General features: G+C 43.6%; 1 protein-coding gene across 5 annotated transcripts in view; it reads left to right on the top strand.

Annotated features, from left to right (window-relative positions):
• The window catches only part of LOC115619603 (arylamine N-acetyltransferase, pineal gland isozyme NAT-3), a 37,619-nt gene that overhangs the window by 10,939 nt on the left and 7,767 nt on the right, over positions 1-18,913 (top strand). For 4 of the 5 annotated variants that reach the window (XM_030512107.1, XM_030512108.1, XM_030512109.1 and 1 more), the window contains exon 1: positions 16,098-16,293. The gene's annotated coding sequence lies outside the window, so the exon portion shown is untranslated. Of the gene's footprint in view, positions 1-4,690; positions 4,767-16,097; positions 16,294-18,913 lie in introns of those variants that run through there. The other variant, XM_030512105.1, reaches the window with a different exon arrangement.

Genomic DNA, 18,913 nt, shown 5'->3' with positions numbered 1-18,913 from the left:
CCCGGCCTTGCCCTCCTCCTTACCTCCAGCTGTACAGTTGTGTGTGCAGAGTGCAGATGGTCCTAACTTTGAAGGACACGGGTGCTCACAGAGAGCAAGCCAACCTTGCACAAAAGCGTTCTGCTTCTTGGCTCGGGATCCCTGCAAGGCAGTGGAGCTGCTGATGGTCTTTGGGACTGGATTTGTACAGGAGTGCCTTCAGCCAAGTATCTTTCAGGTACACTCCAGTGCTGCATTTATATCAGATGTGAATGAGTCACTTACTTAAATTCTATCACTTTTTGTGATTTCCTATAAATCTATAGGTACTTGGATTGCTACAGATCACTAAATAGTTTAATGTGTCCTGCTGGCAGCAGCATTCATCAGTTCCTTTTTGCTGAGCCAAATGATTTGTGCTTGACAAAAACACATTCACCTCTCCTGATGTGAAGAAGTCCAGAGATAGAAACTGCTCTGCTGCAAGCCTCATCCTGAGCAGTCCCCATCCTGTGTCACCCCCCGAGCCATCTCCTCCAGGTACAGCAGTGGGGCTGTGTTTTATATAAGCCAGCTCCAGCCATGATGTGCAGGGAAAAGGAGAATGTCGTTTCAACTGGCCATGGCTGCCCCAGTAAATGTGTATACACGATGTTACTGGAAATCTGATGATGCACTTCAATTATTCAGCTAATTGGGAGATGAGTTAATTTTTGTGTCAAGCAGTGCAAACTAATCAATGGGTTTAGAGTTATCCAATCTGATAGCATTTTCCTTTTCATTTTTCCTTTACTCTAACAGTTAGCATTATTTATTCTTTCCAGAAAGAAAAAAACAGTATCAAGTGTTCTAAAGCTGTGACCTGAAGGCTTTCATTTTGTTGTGAAGTGAAGGGCAAGGCTTGTATTCAGAATTGCGGAGAGGTAAACAGCAATGTGGATCAACATAAAGAAAATTATTCAGCTGAAAGAAAGAGCTGAAAAAGCTGCGCAACAAACCTGGAGACCAGACGTTTGCTGGTTAAGTACAGTGGAACGTGTATAAAGAGATGGCTGTGTTCAGAGTGGTACAAAACAAATTACCCTCCTAGCAAAAGGGCCACTAAGTGATGTTTCTATCCCACCAGTGGCTGCTTCTTGCTGATGTTGGTGGCTTTTCTGTGAAATAACCGGGCAATTAATGCCTTGTTGACCTCAGGAGAGTTTGTAGGGAACAAAAGGAAAAGCACGTGTTGGTCAAGGCACGCCGCCACAGCAGCAGAGCATCACCCGCCGGCAGGAGCTCCCGGGTGTCTCTAGGGCAAAAACTTGAATTGTACTTTTATATAATTCTTTGCAAATAACGCCCCAGATGCTCTGCCTCTGGCTGCCAAAACATGCTTAGCCCCACACGACAGCTGTGACCCATGCAAACTGTGTGAGGAGGTCTCCAGGATGAACTGGGGTGGATGGAGGTGGTTGTCCTCTCCCTGTGCTGTCAAACCTCCCTTCCCTGGCCACAAAGGGCAGTGTGATGCGGGAGCACTGCAGCAGCGCAGATGGGCTGAGCTGCGCAAAGTAACAGAGCACTCCCCCAGATTTCCTCTCTAGTGCCTTAGCTTCTGAGGCTAATGAAGCTTTGAGGGGTAATGTGAATTGCTGCATAAATTGATATCCTTTGCTAATTGCATCAGCATTTTGCTTTGATGAAAGCGCAGGATAAGGCGCCAAGAAACTAATAACATGCAACATCAATAGCTACTTTATAAAAAAACAGAAGTCGATGATTGATTGAATGTCTGATGATTCATGGAGCCATGACTCAGGTCACCAGGAGATGTTTCTTAAGGGTTCAGTGGATGGTTATTTCAACAAGGTAAAGAAAAAAAACCAAGACACAAACCTTGTCTGAACATCTTTCAGGCTACTGAGAGGAAGGTCACTGTGTTCTGCTCACTCACACGGGCCTCATCGTCACCCACAAGTTGTTTCTATACTCTTCTAGCTTTTTCCGGACAGCCAGTCACTCGTCTTATGCCAATTGCAGAACATCAGGTGGCTAGAAACACTGATGAAGGTCTTCAGAGCTAAATCACTCACAGGCCATTGCTGCGAATGCCTCACAAGCATTTTAGTGGCCAAACTGGACTGAGGCAGATTGTCTCTTTTTAGCTTGGGGTCTGACAGAAGGAAAAGCCCTGGTATGCTTGTATGGCACTGCCAAGTGCCTCTGTCTCAGATGGTTGGTAGTAAACAAACTGTTATTACCTGGCTGTTGGCTGGAAATTCAAACTCTCCCACTCAAGTTTTCTAAGGGCATAAAAAAGCCTGTTGAAGCCGTGCCATTCACAGAGAGCCGGGGCCACATCCTGCACGGCCATGACCATTCCTGCCGGCTGCAGCAGCCTCCCTTGCTGCTCACTGCAGCTCGTTACACAGATTTTGGACACTTTTGTCTTGGCTTTGTGGCAACAACCTGTTACTGCTGTGGTGTTGACAAATGCATTTCATATCTACAGCTTCTGTGCTCCAGCCAGACCCCTCTCCATCACCACTATGCAAACCGGAGATGTTTGCATGGGCAGCAGGATCACACCATAGTTACAATGGAGACATGAATGCCAAGAGCTGATTTTGCTTCCCCACTGAGGGGAAGCCCAATATGGATTCAACACCCTTATATTCTTAGGCATAATTTGTTATGCAAATGCTTTGTGATGGGCCACGAGGAAGCAGTTGGTTCTCTGCTGGTGCCAAAGGCAGTGTGGGTGATTGCTCAGCCAGCAACACAGGAACAAAAACAAACACCCTGACAGATGCTGCAAACACGTAACTCCCTGTTAACCACAGCCAAAATCACTGCTGCCTCGTGTAAATATTTAGCGATGCCAATGGAGCGTGAGAAAGTCTGAACGAGCAGCGAGTAGAAATGAGCCCAGAGGTAGAAGGATGCAGGATGGTGTTTTGGGGATGCGCACGCACCCACCTACCTGTTGGAACCAAAGGTTAAAACTCATGTCAGTGCTCTGGAAGTATATGTCCAAGGTGTATAAAAGCATTGCTCATGTCTGAATGAAGCAAGAACTGAAGAATGACATTGAAACCACAGAAGGTTGTCCACCATGGTTTCCTCACCGTTCACTTCCTGGCTCCACTGGTTCACCTGCATGACTCTTATTCCCATCTATTCCTTCTTTCTCTCTTATCGGTACCAAGCATGTTACTGGAAAGCCTTACTGAACAATGTATAAACGTCTACGGAAAAATACATTGCTAAACAGGTTTCTGAGAACAAATAATTTCAAGCCAAAACTAATTTGTTTCTAAGATGGAGCTGCAGCATGCATTGATCTGTCTTTATCTTCACAGCACTTTTGACACTTTGCCTGTGACATTCCTTTAAACCAGTAAAGGAAACACAGGCTAAAAAAAATTGCAATGAGGTGAATGTATTAAAACTGAAAGAATGCTTACAAAAAGCAGTGAGTAATAGTCCAAGCACTGCAGTGATTTAGAGGCAAAGATGTGCCCAGTTCTTTTGCACATCATGAAGGAGGGTTGCATTGAATGGGGAGAAAGGGTTCCAGAAGAAAAGCAGTAAATGATTCAAGCTTTCTTAAAAAAAAAAAAAAAAAATCCTTTATCAGAAGCTGTGGCTAGAACAGGGCTTGTTTAGTACACAAGAGAGGCAGTTAAGGAGGGATAACAAACTTGTTTGTTTGTCTGAGACGTCTGGAGGTGAGCAGTGAGCTGATAAAGGGAGCAGGAGGGAGCCGGGGCTAATGGAGTGAGAGGGGAAATGCAGCTCATGGGGTCCTTGTGCCAAACCTGGGATTTGGCTGTGTGATGTGAAGGGTTTCTTTAATTCTACTTCTGCACGTGCAGGTATGGTCTGCTTGAATATGCCCTAGTGCGGGGGGTGGGAGCTCCGCAGCGCTTGCTGCCCCTTCACATCCTGCATCCCTGGGACTCATAATCTCAGATCTAAATCTCTGAAAACCATCCAAGGCAAACTTCTGGGTATTCTGGTGCAGCTGCTCAGGCTGTAATTGTACTGCAAGAAGTCAGTTCTCGCTTGCGGAAAGTATAAGCTGGTTAAACTAAGTGTATTTGAAGTTTCTGTGGTCCTGGGCAGTAGTGTCTGAATCACACTGAGAATGTGTGATGAAGTTCTGTCGGCACGAAGAATCTGCATTTGCTTAACCTGACTCCACTTTTCGCATTAATTTGATTAAATGAATGCAAGTAGCACTGTATTGAGAGGGTGGCTGATTTTAATTGATCTGAAACCAGTTTCAGATCAAATGTGGTAGAGTAGGAACAAGTCACCAAACTGATACAAGTGTGTCTGTATAGGGATTTCCCTGTTTAACTGGGAAGTTTAAGTTAAGGGTTTAAGTCATGCTTTTATTTAAAATGATGCAACATTTATGTGATTTAAGCAATCTTAAGCTTGGGTGATTTAAGCAATCTTAAAAATATTACTCTAAAATCTTACAAATAATAACAAAAAAGTAATCATAGAAGCCAGCAGAAGCAGCATATGAGAGAGATCCAGGATGTTATTTTCATTATTCAGTTGGTTTATCTATTGAGTTTCTCTGTCCCTGCCAGCCCTGCAAGCTGGGGCACTGCAGAGTTGCACAAGGTAGGTGTGAAGGAGCTGAAATGTGGTCTTCGGCTTCTCATTTCCTCCACATCTAAAGTATCACTGGTTTCTTCTTGCTTTTTAGAACAGCGTGATGAAACTGTGGCGTTGCATGTACTTGTACGGCCTGAATTTGGTCCAACTGGGGGCATGACATGGATGTAAGTACGTAACATTGGTGCACCATTTGCTGGTACAGTGCAGGCACTTTGTGCTGCAAGGGTGCAATTCCCAAACGTGTGGATCCCAGCCCTTGTTCCCCCACAGCTAATGATACAGCTCTTACTGATTTTACGTGTTTTGTGTTATTTTTAAATCAGAAACAAAGGAGGTGTGTACATATGGATGAAAATTGATAACATCATTCATAACTATTTTATGGCTTTATTCATCTTCCCATTTTTGCCTTAACACTTGATGTTACCCGTTATGCAGAGATCAATGTCAAAATGAGGTAGATTTACAATGAAGACAATGTTGCCTTTGATATTGGAGAAAAAAAGTGAGATACTTTCATTGAATTAATCAAAAGAATTCAAACGGAGTTTAAATCTTTCAATTTTCTTTGGCTCATGAAGAAGATGAAAAGCGTTTGACCTCCAGTAAACCAACTAAATTCATATGGTGGCTCTGTAGATAAATAAAATGTCCACCCAAACAGAATATTGATTACTTAGGTACTAGTTGCTGAATTACAAATAGGACCATCAAAAGCAACAGCAAGAAAGTATCATAAAGTACATCAGGCATCCAAAGTGTTGGGCTTAATGCAAATAGACAAGTTAGATAAGTGGTATTAAACTAACAAGGCTGAGAAGCAGCAAGATGCCATTGCCCCATTGCATTCATTATTCATGGCAGCAGTAGGTCCTCTACATCAGCTGCCTCCCCAGCATCCATCTCTCACTTTGGCACTTGCTTTAGCGGGGGCAGACTGTTAAAGGGACTGGGGTTGTCATGGAAAGTTTGGAGCCCACCTGCTTTTATTGTCTACCTGGCATGAGATACTAGGCTTTTGGCCAGGTGATTTACTGGAGAAGAATTCTCTGGTAAATAGAAAATTCCATTGCAGTTCATAGCAGACTGCTGAGGTGACCATCTCTTGGGGCTTCTGGTGGTGCTGGCAGCATCATTGCTTGAGGCAGAGGTTACACCAGTGATGGCCAGTCTCACTTGGTGGTGTGAACAACATGTAGAGAGGATCCATCACCTCTTCTTAGAGATAAGGAATAAAATGGTATTTTCCCCCACCTCTTTCAAAGCCATAGCCCTGGGAGAATATATCTACCTGGTCAAAAAAACAGAGACAAATCTCAGTGCCCAAATCAGGGCATTCTGGGCAATGCCTGATTTCTGAGCAGAGACCTTGTGACTGTTTCTGTGAGGGGTTATCTGAGGTAGGAGCTGTGTCTCTGTGTGGGCAGGAAGAGCATAAAGGATTGCTTCCCCTGCCTGGCAGGGGGATCTTTTATATGTTGAGGGGCTGGTGTGGGAAGCAAGAGAAGAGAGGATCACAGGAAACGAGGCATGAAAGGCAGATATGCTCTTCTTTTGGGCTTTCTCAGGGAAGCGAGATCTGGCCAATCCTGCTGGGTATTATACACGTTTTAGTATCAGAGCGAACTGAAGATCTTTTGACAAAAAAGGTAATTTGAAATTTAAATTAATTTCTTAATCCTAACAGAGGAATACTTACTTCATGAGGAATACTTACTTCATAAGGAAAACTGTGAAATGAAAGATAACCTACATCAACTTCATAACAAGTAGCAGGCTACAAAGGGACAAAGTTACAGATATATTTGCATGAAAGTAATTAAAATAAGCAACCTTTGCTCTTTTTGTATTTGTGCAAGAAGTAGTGATAAAATGCATACTCTGTTTCACTTTCTTCTCTACAGGAAGTACACAAACTGCAATTAATTTCAAGTGTAGCAGCACTGCTGGAAGAGGTGATCATAAACAAAAACCTAAGACTAATAACCTGGATAGCAATATTTCTAAGTTGAGATAGTTTTGGGCTTGTCATGTTTGGCTAAAGTTCTGAGCCAGGCAGATTTTCTTTTGTATTAAATGTATTATGTGTCACGAAACAAAAATGAAAATAACCCTGGACTTGATTTAAAAAGCTGTCTTCAGACAGAGCTGTAAAGCCTGGTTTTTTTTTGTTTGACTTCTCTTGGAAGACAGCAGGCTTCAAATTGAAAGAATATGTGCTGTAGGAGACCAAGAATGATCCTTTAAGCAGACATGGGCATCTCCAGTAGTTACTGCTGAGAGGTATGTACCTTTAGCTATGACCATAGACATGGGATATAACTGTGACTGATGGGGGGACAGAGTTGACTAAGGGTTGACTATGGAAATCTTGTTCAGAAAGTGACCTCTATTTACAGTAATTTATGCCATTCGGGGCTTATGAAAGGTAAATGGTCTCACAGGGATCTGCTGAATTACTGCATGATTTGGGAAATGAAGTATTGACCTCAGTTCCTTTTGAAGGGTTTTTATGTTGCTTTTGTGTAAGTGAAGGGGGTGAACTTGCACAAACATCTTCTTGGTTCCAAAGGAGCAGAACAACAGGACAAGGATGGGCTGATTAAAGAAATGAGCTCGGTGGAGAATTTAACAAAGAGAAACTGGCAGGCATTAGTGCTTGTGCTAGCATGAGGCCAGTGGAACTATAAAATATATCTATTAAAAAAACCCCTCACAGTTGGAGACCACGGATTTTAAGAAAAAGCAAAGAATTCTGCTCTATTCAGTATCTAAATATCTTAAAAGCGAGACCTTAGGTTCAATGTCTTATGGATAGACACAGGAGCTAGCACCAGTTTCTTAGTATTCAACGAAAGAATCACCAAAGTCAAAGAACAATTTTTAGGCTTTGCCATGGCTACGGCATGGGCTGGGCTGCCATCATATGAGGCTTCAGCATGTACCTGATGGGTTTGCACGTACGACTTGCTGTGTGCATCATGTCTCAGCACGTATCTGGAGAGGTTTTTCTGCCTTTTGCACTGGCACCAGTGCAGAAGTTGGGACACTGCAGTTAGGCTGCAATGCTCACCAGCCTGCGGTGGGCTGCCAAGATCCACCTCTGTCTGAGGATGCCTTTATGTGACTTTGTACCTGTGAGGTGAGAGATAAAGTGGAGCCTCGTGTGTGGGAATGCAATTCCTAGTCTTTATCTTCCGGATTATGTGTGGCATGGTTACAGGTTAATAATTCACCAGTGAAGGTTATTGGAAACGAATGTGTCAGCTGCACTGGTCACTGGAGCCTTTTGTTTTCCTATGGCTTCACATGCTTTGGAGACAGAGGTATTTCCAGAAATGGCTTTGTTCGCATGTGGAACCGTTTCGTTCATCTCACCCCTGATCTTTCTCTGTCCACTTTACTGCTCAGGTGATGCTGCTCTCCATTAGCTGCTTCTTGCTGGTCAGCATTACTAAGGAGAGGGGGTAACTTTAAAGTTAGCAAGGTTGGAGAATTAAATAGGGATCTGATAAACGCATTAACAAAAGTAAGTTTTAGCCTGATGTCTAGCTGGAGAAACTTGATCATTATGGTATCAAACTATCTTTCTGCCATCAAATTAAAAGTCATATCCATGCGTAAAGGTGCTCGGTCTAAATACTCTCAGAGATGGCAAACACAAAAGCAGGAGTCGGGGTCACTTCTCCCCCTCCCCTCCCCTTTTTGAGCTCTATATTCATTGTAATAGGTGAATAATTGTTTATTATTATGATTAATAATTTTCCTGTGTTCTTTTGGTCTCCGGTTGGATACAGACCAGAAACCAAGTAAAATCGTGGTGACATCTAGTGGCTGCTGGGAATTCACAGTGATGTTAAGGGTGAGAATACCTTTGCTCTGGAGGTTTAAGGGTGCTGTGTAGAAAACAGCGATGGAAATACTGAACCTTTCCAGACGAACAGACTTAAACAACCTGAATTTAGAGACCCCCCCATCTTGCTCAAGGACAGTATTGCTTTTAATAGTGCAGTCCCTGCTGTCCCCATGTTCCTGGTCATACCCAGCACACGGGATGCTTTGGAGAAACCAAAAATAGGTCTCTCCAAGGTGGCCTTTTGTCCCCCAGATTCTGCTTTCCTTTAGGACAGCCTTCCGTGTCCCATTGCCTCACTCTGTGTGGGCAATGCACCAGCATCCACGGACTGGCTGTTTGCTGAAACATGGCACAGGAAGATTGCCTTGCAGATGTCCGGTGAGACAAATTTAGGCCAATTACAGAAATGTTTTGAAAAGCCAATTGCAAGGAAAGTAATATGGCATTATGTGTAAATTAGCAAATACACAAGGAGATATTCTGCTAAACTGGAAAGTCTGGGGTGAGATGCTAGAATATAGACTGTTTTCATGCCAAGTAGAACTGGTACTTAGACAAGAAACACTGATGTGGTTTGAATTTAAATGTATAGGTTGTGCAGCCTGCAAGAACAGGGTACTGACAATATATATCAGAGGTGTGTAGGCAAGCATGGCTGAGGAAATGTCTGAAAAAACACAAATGCATAAAGGAAGCAACATCTGTGTATTGGAGGGCTTTTGGCAGCTGTTTCCGCCACAGCAGACTCAGAGAAGGGTTACTGACACTGTACGGCTGAGCAGAGATGCCAGGTTGGTCTTTTCCCATTGCTCTCCGCTCTGTGCCTCGAATGAGGGAAAGGTTCTTTGATTTTTGTACTGATGAACGAGTGAGACTGTGTTTGGATTCTGCTCAAACAAGTCAGCAATAATTCCAGAGTGACTAATGTGGGGACAAGGCTGGCACGTGTGGCAGCACTGGATTACTGGTGGTGTGCTCTCCATCCTCCTGCAACGCTAACTAAAAGGAGTTGTTTAACTTTCGTTAACTGGGCGCTGCCTCTCCCAGCCAGCATTTCTTAGGTTAAAACATAGAATAAGCACACACACACACACGAGCTAGCACCAGTTAAATGCAATGAAATAAACGGCTGTCAGAGGTGTATCTGCAGCCAGGTTGTTCCTCCCCATGCACCATCTGCCTCTGCAGTCACACATCTCCACATGCTCCATGGCCATCCAGCCGGCTTGACTGTGGGTGGCTGGCAGCAGGTCAGCAGCTCACGTGCATCCTGCACTCACAGTTTGCCGGGGCAGTTTGGAAGTGAGAACATTTGGGAAGTTCTAAGGGAAACTGAGGCTTGCGATGATGCCATTGGCAGGTTTCAGCATGGCCAGTCAATGCAACGTGTGGTGGCCCATTGCACATAATTCATAAGGAAATGAGAGTTGCATTTACTATGTGTTTGCACAGCAATATGACTGTAATTACTGGGTATATTTACACCCATTACAGCTCAGTGCAGAGAGAAGTGAACCCCTTCTTACTTTCTGGCTAGGACACAGCGCTTACAGCTGTGGCACACATCCTCTGGCACATCAGGACTCAGACCACCAGCACATTCCTAGGAGGAAAAAGCAAGCCTCCTTCTTTTTTAACAAGAACTCAAGTTATAAATGATGGTTTAGGTACCATCAAGCATGGGAATACAGGAAGCCTATAAATCAAGAGGAAGAAAGGAAATCCCTGAAGGGAGGCAGGCTGCAGAGGTGGGAATGCAGCACATCCAAGGCAGCAGCAGAAGATACGGCTTGAAAAGGCTGTTGCCTGCCTTCCCCCGTCTCTGCACTGCATGGCAATGATGACATCTCCCTACAGGAATTTACCTCCTTCCTCTGCTGCAAAGCATGTGAAAATTGAAACTGCTGGAGGTGAGGGATATCCCCTCCCTTGCCCAGCATTAGCTTAGTCTGTGCAAAACACTTTGATAAGTGAGACCATATGGGGAGCATCATTCCATTCAGGGCCACTTGCATAAAGTGCTAGCCAGAGTGAATTAGGGAGGAAAGATCTGACCATGAATAAAGGTTTTAATACTGGGGATTCACTTTCATTTGTAAGCACCTATGTTATTTTTGCATTTAAGTCCAATTTTCAAAGTAGAGTTGAGAGCAGCTCCCTGAAAGCCCTAACCTCAGGGCTTGTGTGCGTGAGGAACTTTAGTAGGATTTCTCCTGTAGTCAAAGTATAAGCAAATTAAAATAAATCCAATTATGGCCACATTTTGTCTGATGGAGCGCATCTGTACAGGCTCACCATCTGCTTTAACTTATCTGTGCTATGAATTCATAGCCGTGTATTGTTCAAGTTAGTCCTTATGGGGTATTTCTGGGTAAACAAAGATTAAATCTGTTTAAAAATATGATTTGCAATAATGCTTATGGGTGTTCCACATAACTTAAGTCTCATTTTTAACTGTTTTCTATGTAAAAATCTGGTTTTTGACTTATTAAATTAAATGCGTGCTAACTCTAAAGATGCAATCCGTTACTTTGGATTCACTAGTTTATGTTGGGTTTTACTCCTGTTTGAGTTGAATTACATTGAAATAACTCAATGACCTGGAGAGAGATTCTATGTATAGGGAAATGCCTATGTTTAATCAAGGCTTAAACTTGTCACACCTGTAATTGAACTGTTTCAACACTTTTTATGTATGTGCAATCAGGCTCCTGGGTAATTTATAACCCTTCAAGACAAATAAGAAAATTCAAGCAGTTCCTTAAGAAGAGTTTGCTATATATATAAAAATTGATCCAGGATGTCATTTTCATTAGTTAGTTGCTTTAGTCTTTTGGCTTTCCTCTCTCTGTTTACCTTTCTTACCAGTTATCTTGATGAAAGACTTTTCAGTGCCTGTTCCTGTCAGGGGAACACAATAAGAGAGCTGACCTGATTGCAAGTGTCCATCATGGACATTGGACCTCAGGTCTGCGAGCTTAACAAGTGGGTACATGCAAAGTTGGGGTGCTGCACCTGACACACCTCAAAACCACTCTTTCTGCCCCAGGCAAAGCACTGGTGACTCTATATTAGCTTGAACCCAGGACTAGGGGATCTCCAATTAACTGGGAGATATTTCTGTCTACTGGCCACTCATCTAACACAGATGTGGTTGTACTAACAAGGTTCCCAGTCGTCTTTTAGGATTAGCAGCATAGCCCTGAAATTTGTCTAAATTCAGAGGCAAAACGTTTAAAAGTCTCTTTATCTTTTGATTTGTGTGTTGCTGTTACTCTTTACGGAAAAGGCGGTGTGGCCTGTTAGGTGAGACGTGGAGGAGAGTTTCTAAAGACAGGACTGTGTCGCTTCAACTAATCAGCAGAATTCAAAGGAAATTCAGGACTTTTTAGGCCATGGCTGGCTCAGGAGGTGAAAGGCTTTTGACCTCATGGGAACCAACAAAGCTCCTCTGGTGGCTCCACAGAAAGCTAAAATGCTTGCCCAGAAGCATTATTGCTGATTTAGGCCCTGTTTAATGAACCCTGGATAAAAAGGCTCATCAAAAGCAAGGTGGTGTTGATACCGAAATTCAATTTATTAGAGTAGCCGAGATGTTGAGATTAATAGAGGCAGACAGGTCATATAATTTTGGTGAAAGTAGCAAGTCAGAAGGTGCCTTTCATTTGGGGCATTATCCCCTGCCTAGACATCCTACCTCTCACTGCTCCTTGCAGGAGCAGATCTTATTTCCCCAGCTGCAAAGCTGCCTTAGAGATGGCCAGGCTCTGGCATCCATGCCTTGCCACTGTCAGGACAGCCGTGGCCCTTGGTCTTTTCTTCTCGCTCACCAAAAGATGCCAGCAAAGAGCTTTAGTTCCTCAGGCTCAGCTGCCGGCGCTGCATCAGGAACCCCTGTGCTGCGCACCCAATAACTGATTTGTCTTGAAAGACCTGCTTTTGGCATTTTGGCAGCGGGTCCCAGAGTGCAGAATGAAGACATTCTGCTGGTCTGGATAATGTTGTCAGATGGAGACAAATGTTTTTTAAGCATTTGCCACTAATCTCAGTGGTCAATTTTTTCCAATTGGGGGGGGGGGGGGGGGAATAAATCCCATGTGTGGCATTGCAGGAGTGTGGTCTGTGATATTTAAATTGTCATATCCCAAAGGCTGAGTACAATGGAGAAATCAACAATTCAGGAAATAGGGGATGTGGGTTTGAGTTGGCCTTGAAGAAATAGATTCTGTAAAATCATTTAAGGCAAGTGAAAGGGGCAAGACACTTCTATAGAGATTTTGGGGTCCTAAAACCTCTGTGATTAACTGAAGTTACCCTAGGATGGGATGATTGGGTGAAAAAGAAGGAAATGGCATGCGAGTGCTCAGATTCCCATGAAGGAATCTGGGCTACGTGTTTGCGAGAGAAGTGGGACCATTATTAAAGGACAATAACTTCCTACCACAGGAAACTCTCCATCAGGGTAGCAGCTGGGTATTTTTCTGATCACTAATAAATTCTTCAAAGGGATTTTAAAGAACCACGTTGGTTCAGCAGCGCTGGAGACAGAGTAAAATTACAGTGACACCTAGTGATCATAAATATTTCACAATGCTGCTACCAGTGAAAAAATAAAACATTTATTGTTAGACAGCATTTTAAATCCAAACACACAAAATCAGATCATTAACTGAGGCCAAGCAATGAGGTGGGTTACAAATGAGGGTGGATTATGTGAATTAGAGTGCTGCAGGGATGAGAGCAAAGTGCCGGCGCTAGGGAAAGGGCTGTGGGTGGGTTTCCACAAGGATCTTTGTTAGATCTGTATTTCTCACTGCTTCAACAGTTTGCTGATGGTACTAAATTGCAGCATATTCATATAAAAGAAGCTTCGACATTTTGGGGACTGGGAATACAACTAATAAAAAGATGTGCAGCTTCAAAAAGTACTTGCTAGTCCCCAGGGAAAAAAAGCAAAATGAACCCTATTTGATGATAGGAATGTGCTGTGCTGCAGCAGCTCTGCCTGAGCATGGACCGACACTGAAGGAAAAACAAATAAAGAGGGAATACCAACTGGCCATCAAAGCTACAATTCAGGTGTGCGTCCTAAATGAAAGTGGGATTTGGGTTTGTGTTGGACAGCAGTAGGAACTCACTGATTTCGTGATGTTTAGATTGAGTGTTTTCCACTACAGATTACAGGTTTTTAGCAAAAAAAAAAAAAAAAAAAAAAAAAAAAAAAAAGAAAAGAAAAATGTGGTTTTTGTTCTGGTTTTCAATATCAGATGGGCAGTCTGACCACAGTCATGCCCACTTGGTCAAGCTCGGCTTAAATTCAGCAGTCCTCCTGTAGGTCCTGCTGTAGCTGAAGCCTTAGGTATGAGCAAATGGTATGTTCCAGAGCAAATGATTAGAAGAAACTCTTTCTCTGATAAGGATGGGGCAGGGCATTGCCTATTCATGTCTTAATCACACAAAGTGATGGAAACTGAGTAGGCCAGGTTAGCTGGTGTAACAACTGAGGCAGATAACTGATGCTGATGGTGAACTGATTTTGTGGTTTTAAAGCGGGTATCTTTGTGGTCATATAAATATGCAGACCAATTTTCTTATGATGAAACATTCAGGAGCTGCTTCAATAACAGTTGAGAAAGAAGCTCCCAGGCAATTTCTGAGCCCTTCCCTTGAGTACCTAGCAGCCAGGCAGGTTTAGTCTCTCAATTATTAGCTGAAAGCAGAATATACATTCCAACAGTCTGGTTTCAGATGCCACTGGAGAATATGCCTCAGATACATGCATGAGAGAGACAGATTCAGGCACATCAGATGCTCTGACTGCCTCTGACTGTTGTGAGCAATAACAGCAGAATGGGAGTTTACTAAAAATGGGAGCTCAAATTAGCTATTGGGTTTCTATGATTAGGTAGGCAATTTTCTAGAAGGAAGGAATGTGTAGTGGGACTTCAGGTGCTGCATTTCAGGAAAGGTGTCAATACAGCACTATTTGGAAAATTATTAGCTATGCTGGCATAGGCAGGAATGAGAAGAATTAATTGCAAAGTGGGTAAGGGCCTGGTGCAAAACAGCTGAGACAGGACCAGCAATTGCTTTTGGTGAGGTTGCTTAGTGCTCTATGGGTGATGAAGGGGATGGGATTTGCTCACTGACCTGCACATCCCATCTTCCCTGCAGGGCTGAGGAGCACCTCATGCCTCTTGTGGAAGCTGGAAATTGGAGGAAAAAGGGCATTGCAGCCATTTTACTGCAATGAGTCCTGCTAGGTCTCAGGAATTTCCCAAAGGGTTTGCACAGCTCTGGCATTTTAGCAGAAAGCTATTCTGAGTTGAAGGCTCTTTCCTCCATTGCCCGCTGGGTTCAGGGTCCTGTTCTCCAGCTTCAGTGACATTAGATTTGTCAATATTATATGTGTCTTCATTTGCTCTGGCCAGGGGGGATCATGAGCTACGATGAGACATGAGGTGCAGCACCCAGTGCTAGGCAGGCTCGGAGCACAACTGCCAAGAAAGCAATTAAAAATAACATTAGTGTGAATCGACAAATTTAGCATTGGGTTTCATCTCAGTGGGACTTCACGGTGTGTGGTCAAACCATAGGCTTGTTTCCATGACAGGTTTATCTATTTGACTAGTGGAACAGCAAAGATGTGTCTCTGGCTGCTTAAAAAGCACGTGGTTACTTTTCAAGGACTCTTTCAACAGGATTTCATACCACAGCTCCTATTAAATAAAGGGTTGGAAAGGCAGATGACAACCTTCCAGCATGATCCTAAGCATCTGCCTGAGTGGAAACACTGACCGGGAAGTGGCATCAATTTGTAACAGTGTGATGAGGAAAACGAAGTACCATTGCTGTTGCATGGAAACTAGTTATCTTTTACCTTATGGGGTGAAAATGGATTGGGTCTATGTCACTTTAATCAGGGTCATCATCCCACGGCAAAGGCCGTTCACCAGTTCAGATGATCAAGGATCAAACTGATTCTTGCTGGGAAAAAAAAGCATTGTGGGTATCAGCCCTGAGGCAGCACAGCACACATGGAACCATATTTTGGGAAAGGGCTGCTTCTTGGCAGTGCTTGATTCATGGAAGTCAATTTGATTCAGTAACTTGAAATTACTTTTGCAAGATTCATTCAGTTCCCAGATGAGCAATGCAGAAGTGGTTGTGATTTTAGATCCTACCAGCTATGGCAATTTACCTTGTCTGTGGTGAGTTTCTTTCCCTGCTCTGCTTTCAGAACACAACCCCCTGCATGGACTGTATCTAAAAGCTGCTTCCCAGCTTTCAGTACAGAGGGCTATGTTCTTCCTTCCATCCCTCCTCAGGTACAGCAGAGCGCAGGGTGCCAGCCAGCAAAACCATGGGCAATTTCTCCCAGCTCTATTTGCTCCCCTCCTTTTCCAGGTGTGAATACTTTGCCTTTTTTCTTTCCGTACACCTATACGTGTTGCACAGTACTTCATAATGTATATACTGGCTGTGGGTACATGAGGAGGCAGAAAAAGCACGTGAAAAGGGTCTTGACCTGTCCATGAATCCCAGCAGTGCCACTTAGAAGTCACGGCAATGCCCTTGCGTGTAGCAGGGAGGAAAACCAAGAGCTCCAGAATGCAGGTTGCCACAGTAACCCTTGCTTTACTGCCTTTGGCTTTTACACTGGGAAAAGCCTTTCAGTCTGTAAACACCAGCTCCATGGACATGCCTGACATTGATAATATTCTTGGGGGGGCTATTTATTGCCAAGAATCAACGAAAAGCCCCACACAACCATCTTCTTGCTTCTGAATCTTCCCACAACTCTCCTTGACACAGCCATAAAAACCCCTATAAAGGTAAGTCTAGGGGAGCATTTTGAATCCAGAGTATTTCTCCTTTCTTTTTCTGGCATGTGTGTTAGTGCATTGTAATGAATATGTGTTTTCTGAAGATGCAGTTGCTCTTTTTTTCCATTGCTGTCACTGTAGCTCTCTGTTTCCTACTCTTTCACTGAGATAAAAGGTTTTCCCTCCCAAAAAAAAGTAAAAAAATCTAAGTAATGGGAATGACAGAACTCGTATAATTGCTCTTCTTTTTGCCTGTTTCCAGGCTGATTGCCTGAATTAGGGCTGATCCAAATTCCCACAGGAATCTATGAGAGCCTTTTCACTGAAACAACAGTTTGGTTTTGTAGGAGCAGGCTCAAAACTACGTGAATGCAAGTAGCATTGCTCCAAGGCTTCAGTGGAATAAGGACAAGTTAACCCTGCTGAGGATGGGGCTTGGTAGTTTCACTGCTCAGAAACAGCCAGAAATGGTGACTGCTGCTGCATTTAGGCACAAATGTACAAAGACTTCTTTTTTTTCAGAGCTAATATATGTGTGTATATGTATAAATATATGTCCAATAATATGAATTTTAGACAGGCTGAGAAAGTTGGGGCTGTTCAGCCTGGAGAAGAGAAGCTGCGTGGAGACCTCAGAGCAGCTTCCAGTATCTGAAGGGGGCCTGCAAGGATGCTGGAGAGGGACTCTTCATCAGGGACTGTAGTAATAGGACAAGGGCTAATGGGTTCAAACTTAAACAGGGGAAGTTCAGGTTAGATGTAAGGAAGAAGTTCTTTACTGTGAGGGTGGTGAGGCACTGGAACAGGCTGCTCAAGGAAGTTGTGAATGCTCCATCCCTGGCGGTGTTCAAGGCCAGGTTGGACAGAGCCTTGGGTGACATGGTTTAGTGCAAGGTGTCCCTGCCCATGGCAGGGGGTTGGAACTAGATCATCTTAAGGTCCTTTCCAACCCAAACTATTCTATGATTCTATGATTCTATGAATTAGATCCCTATATGTAGAACATATGAATTATAAAGCCAAGATCTCTTCCATTTAGGAAAACTAAGGAGTATTTCCTTTTGAAGTGTTCTTTCTGTCGTTTCATAGCCCAGTTGCAGAAATACATCATTCAGAACTGTTTCATCACTACCTCTCTGCTATCCCATATATGAGCTCACCTAACAAATTCCGGAGGGCTGAGCAAGCACTTATTTTTCCCCCATGTATTCCTACCGATATATAACTCTCCTTTAGTCAGAGAACCTGCTCATTAACTGGGAACATTTTCCTCTTAAAATATATTGCAACAATATTTTTCTGCATATGGCACACAGGTTTGGATACACAGCCATTTATGTGCCTGATAATGATAGAGACTGTTGACTTGTGAATCCTGTTGGTGCAAGCAGGTCGTACCTAAATGGGTGGAATTACATGTGCCCAGGTCACAGGCTGTTTCATGTGTTTGTTTAGCAACTGTACAGAATTTTTGCAGATGATAAGCTAATTAAATTTAATAGGATGTCATATGTTGACTTTTGGACTAGACTAACATAACATTTTCAAATGAGGCCTCTCTGTCCCTGTGCAGGAAAATTCATTGCCCTGCAATTACCAAGCAATGGTGAAAACATGGTGAAATTAAAGAGTATTATAAACTGGTCTTTAGCAACTGAGTATTTCCCCATAGACCATCTGCTTTGCTTGCAGGCTCTGATGTAAGTGCCCATTTTGCCTGCTACACTTCTGTAACAGCACTTCAGCCCCAAATTTTTCTGAATTTCTCCATTTGGAAAATGTCCAAAGAAGGCCTTTGACAGTGTGATGGACATGTCTCATTAGAAAGCTTGAAATGAAGCTGACTCAGGGTCCAGCCAGCAATGTTGATGCCCCATTATATATTACACTGTTGTGCTTCCCTTCGGCAATGACAGCGTAACATGATGACAATTATTAACTGGTTAATCATGGGAGCATTTATCTGTACAAAAAGTCAGAAAACAGAATAGATCAAATTCCTAAATAGGGCACTGAAATGAAGAGAGAAAGATTAACATCTTGGGTCTCTAAAGTTGCATCCTGGGTGCATGTTATGTACTGATTTGGGAAGCACTGGAAAGTTCCCGCAGCAGCGTGTGCAATGGTCGGATGCAGAGTGGGAGGGAGGTCATGTACTTCTTGCAGAGTTAAGCTGCAGAAGTAGAATCTCAGCCACAAGCAAATGTTGGGTGCCCAAGCTCCTTTGGGAGGCTGCTGAGAAACAATGCCTACCTGTCCAAAGATTATCGGAGGGAGCCGAAGCCCTGTGCCCCACGGCAGGATGGACCCCAAGCATTGCAGGAAGCAGTGGCATTGTGTGATAACCCAGTCATGGTTTGACCTTTCAGGAAGGGTGAAAAAACCCACCATTTGCTGATATTCATGCTGAGGACCAATTACACAGTCACCTCCTGCTCACCAGGAGGGTGCCCATGGCAGGGGCAGCCCCACGGCTGCAGGCAGAACTACCCTGGGATGGGGATGGTGCCGCTGGCTCTGCCCCTAGTCCCAGGGAAGGAGAGTTGGTTTCAGATCCTGCTCCTGCTGAGCTGCATTTCATGTTTGAAACCACTTTACATATGATGCCGCTGGTGCTATCTTACCTCCC

Source organism: Strigops habroptila, chromosome Z (assembly GCF_004027225.2).
Source record: "Strigops habroptila isolate Jane chromosome Z, bStrHab1.2.pri, whole genome shotgun sequence".
In the NCBI taxonomy this organism is placed as follows: Eukaryota; Metazoa; Chordata; class Aves; order Psittaciformes; family Psittacidae; genus Strigops; species Strigops habroptila.
This window is presented reverse-complemented; position numbering and strand designations above follow the sequence as displayed.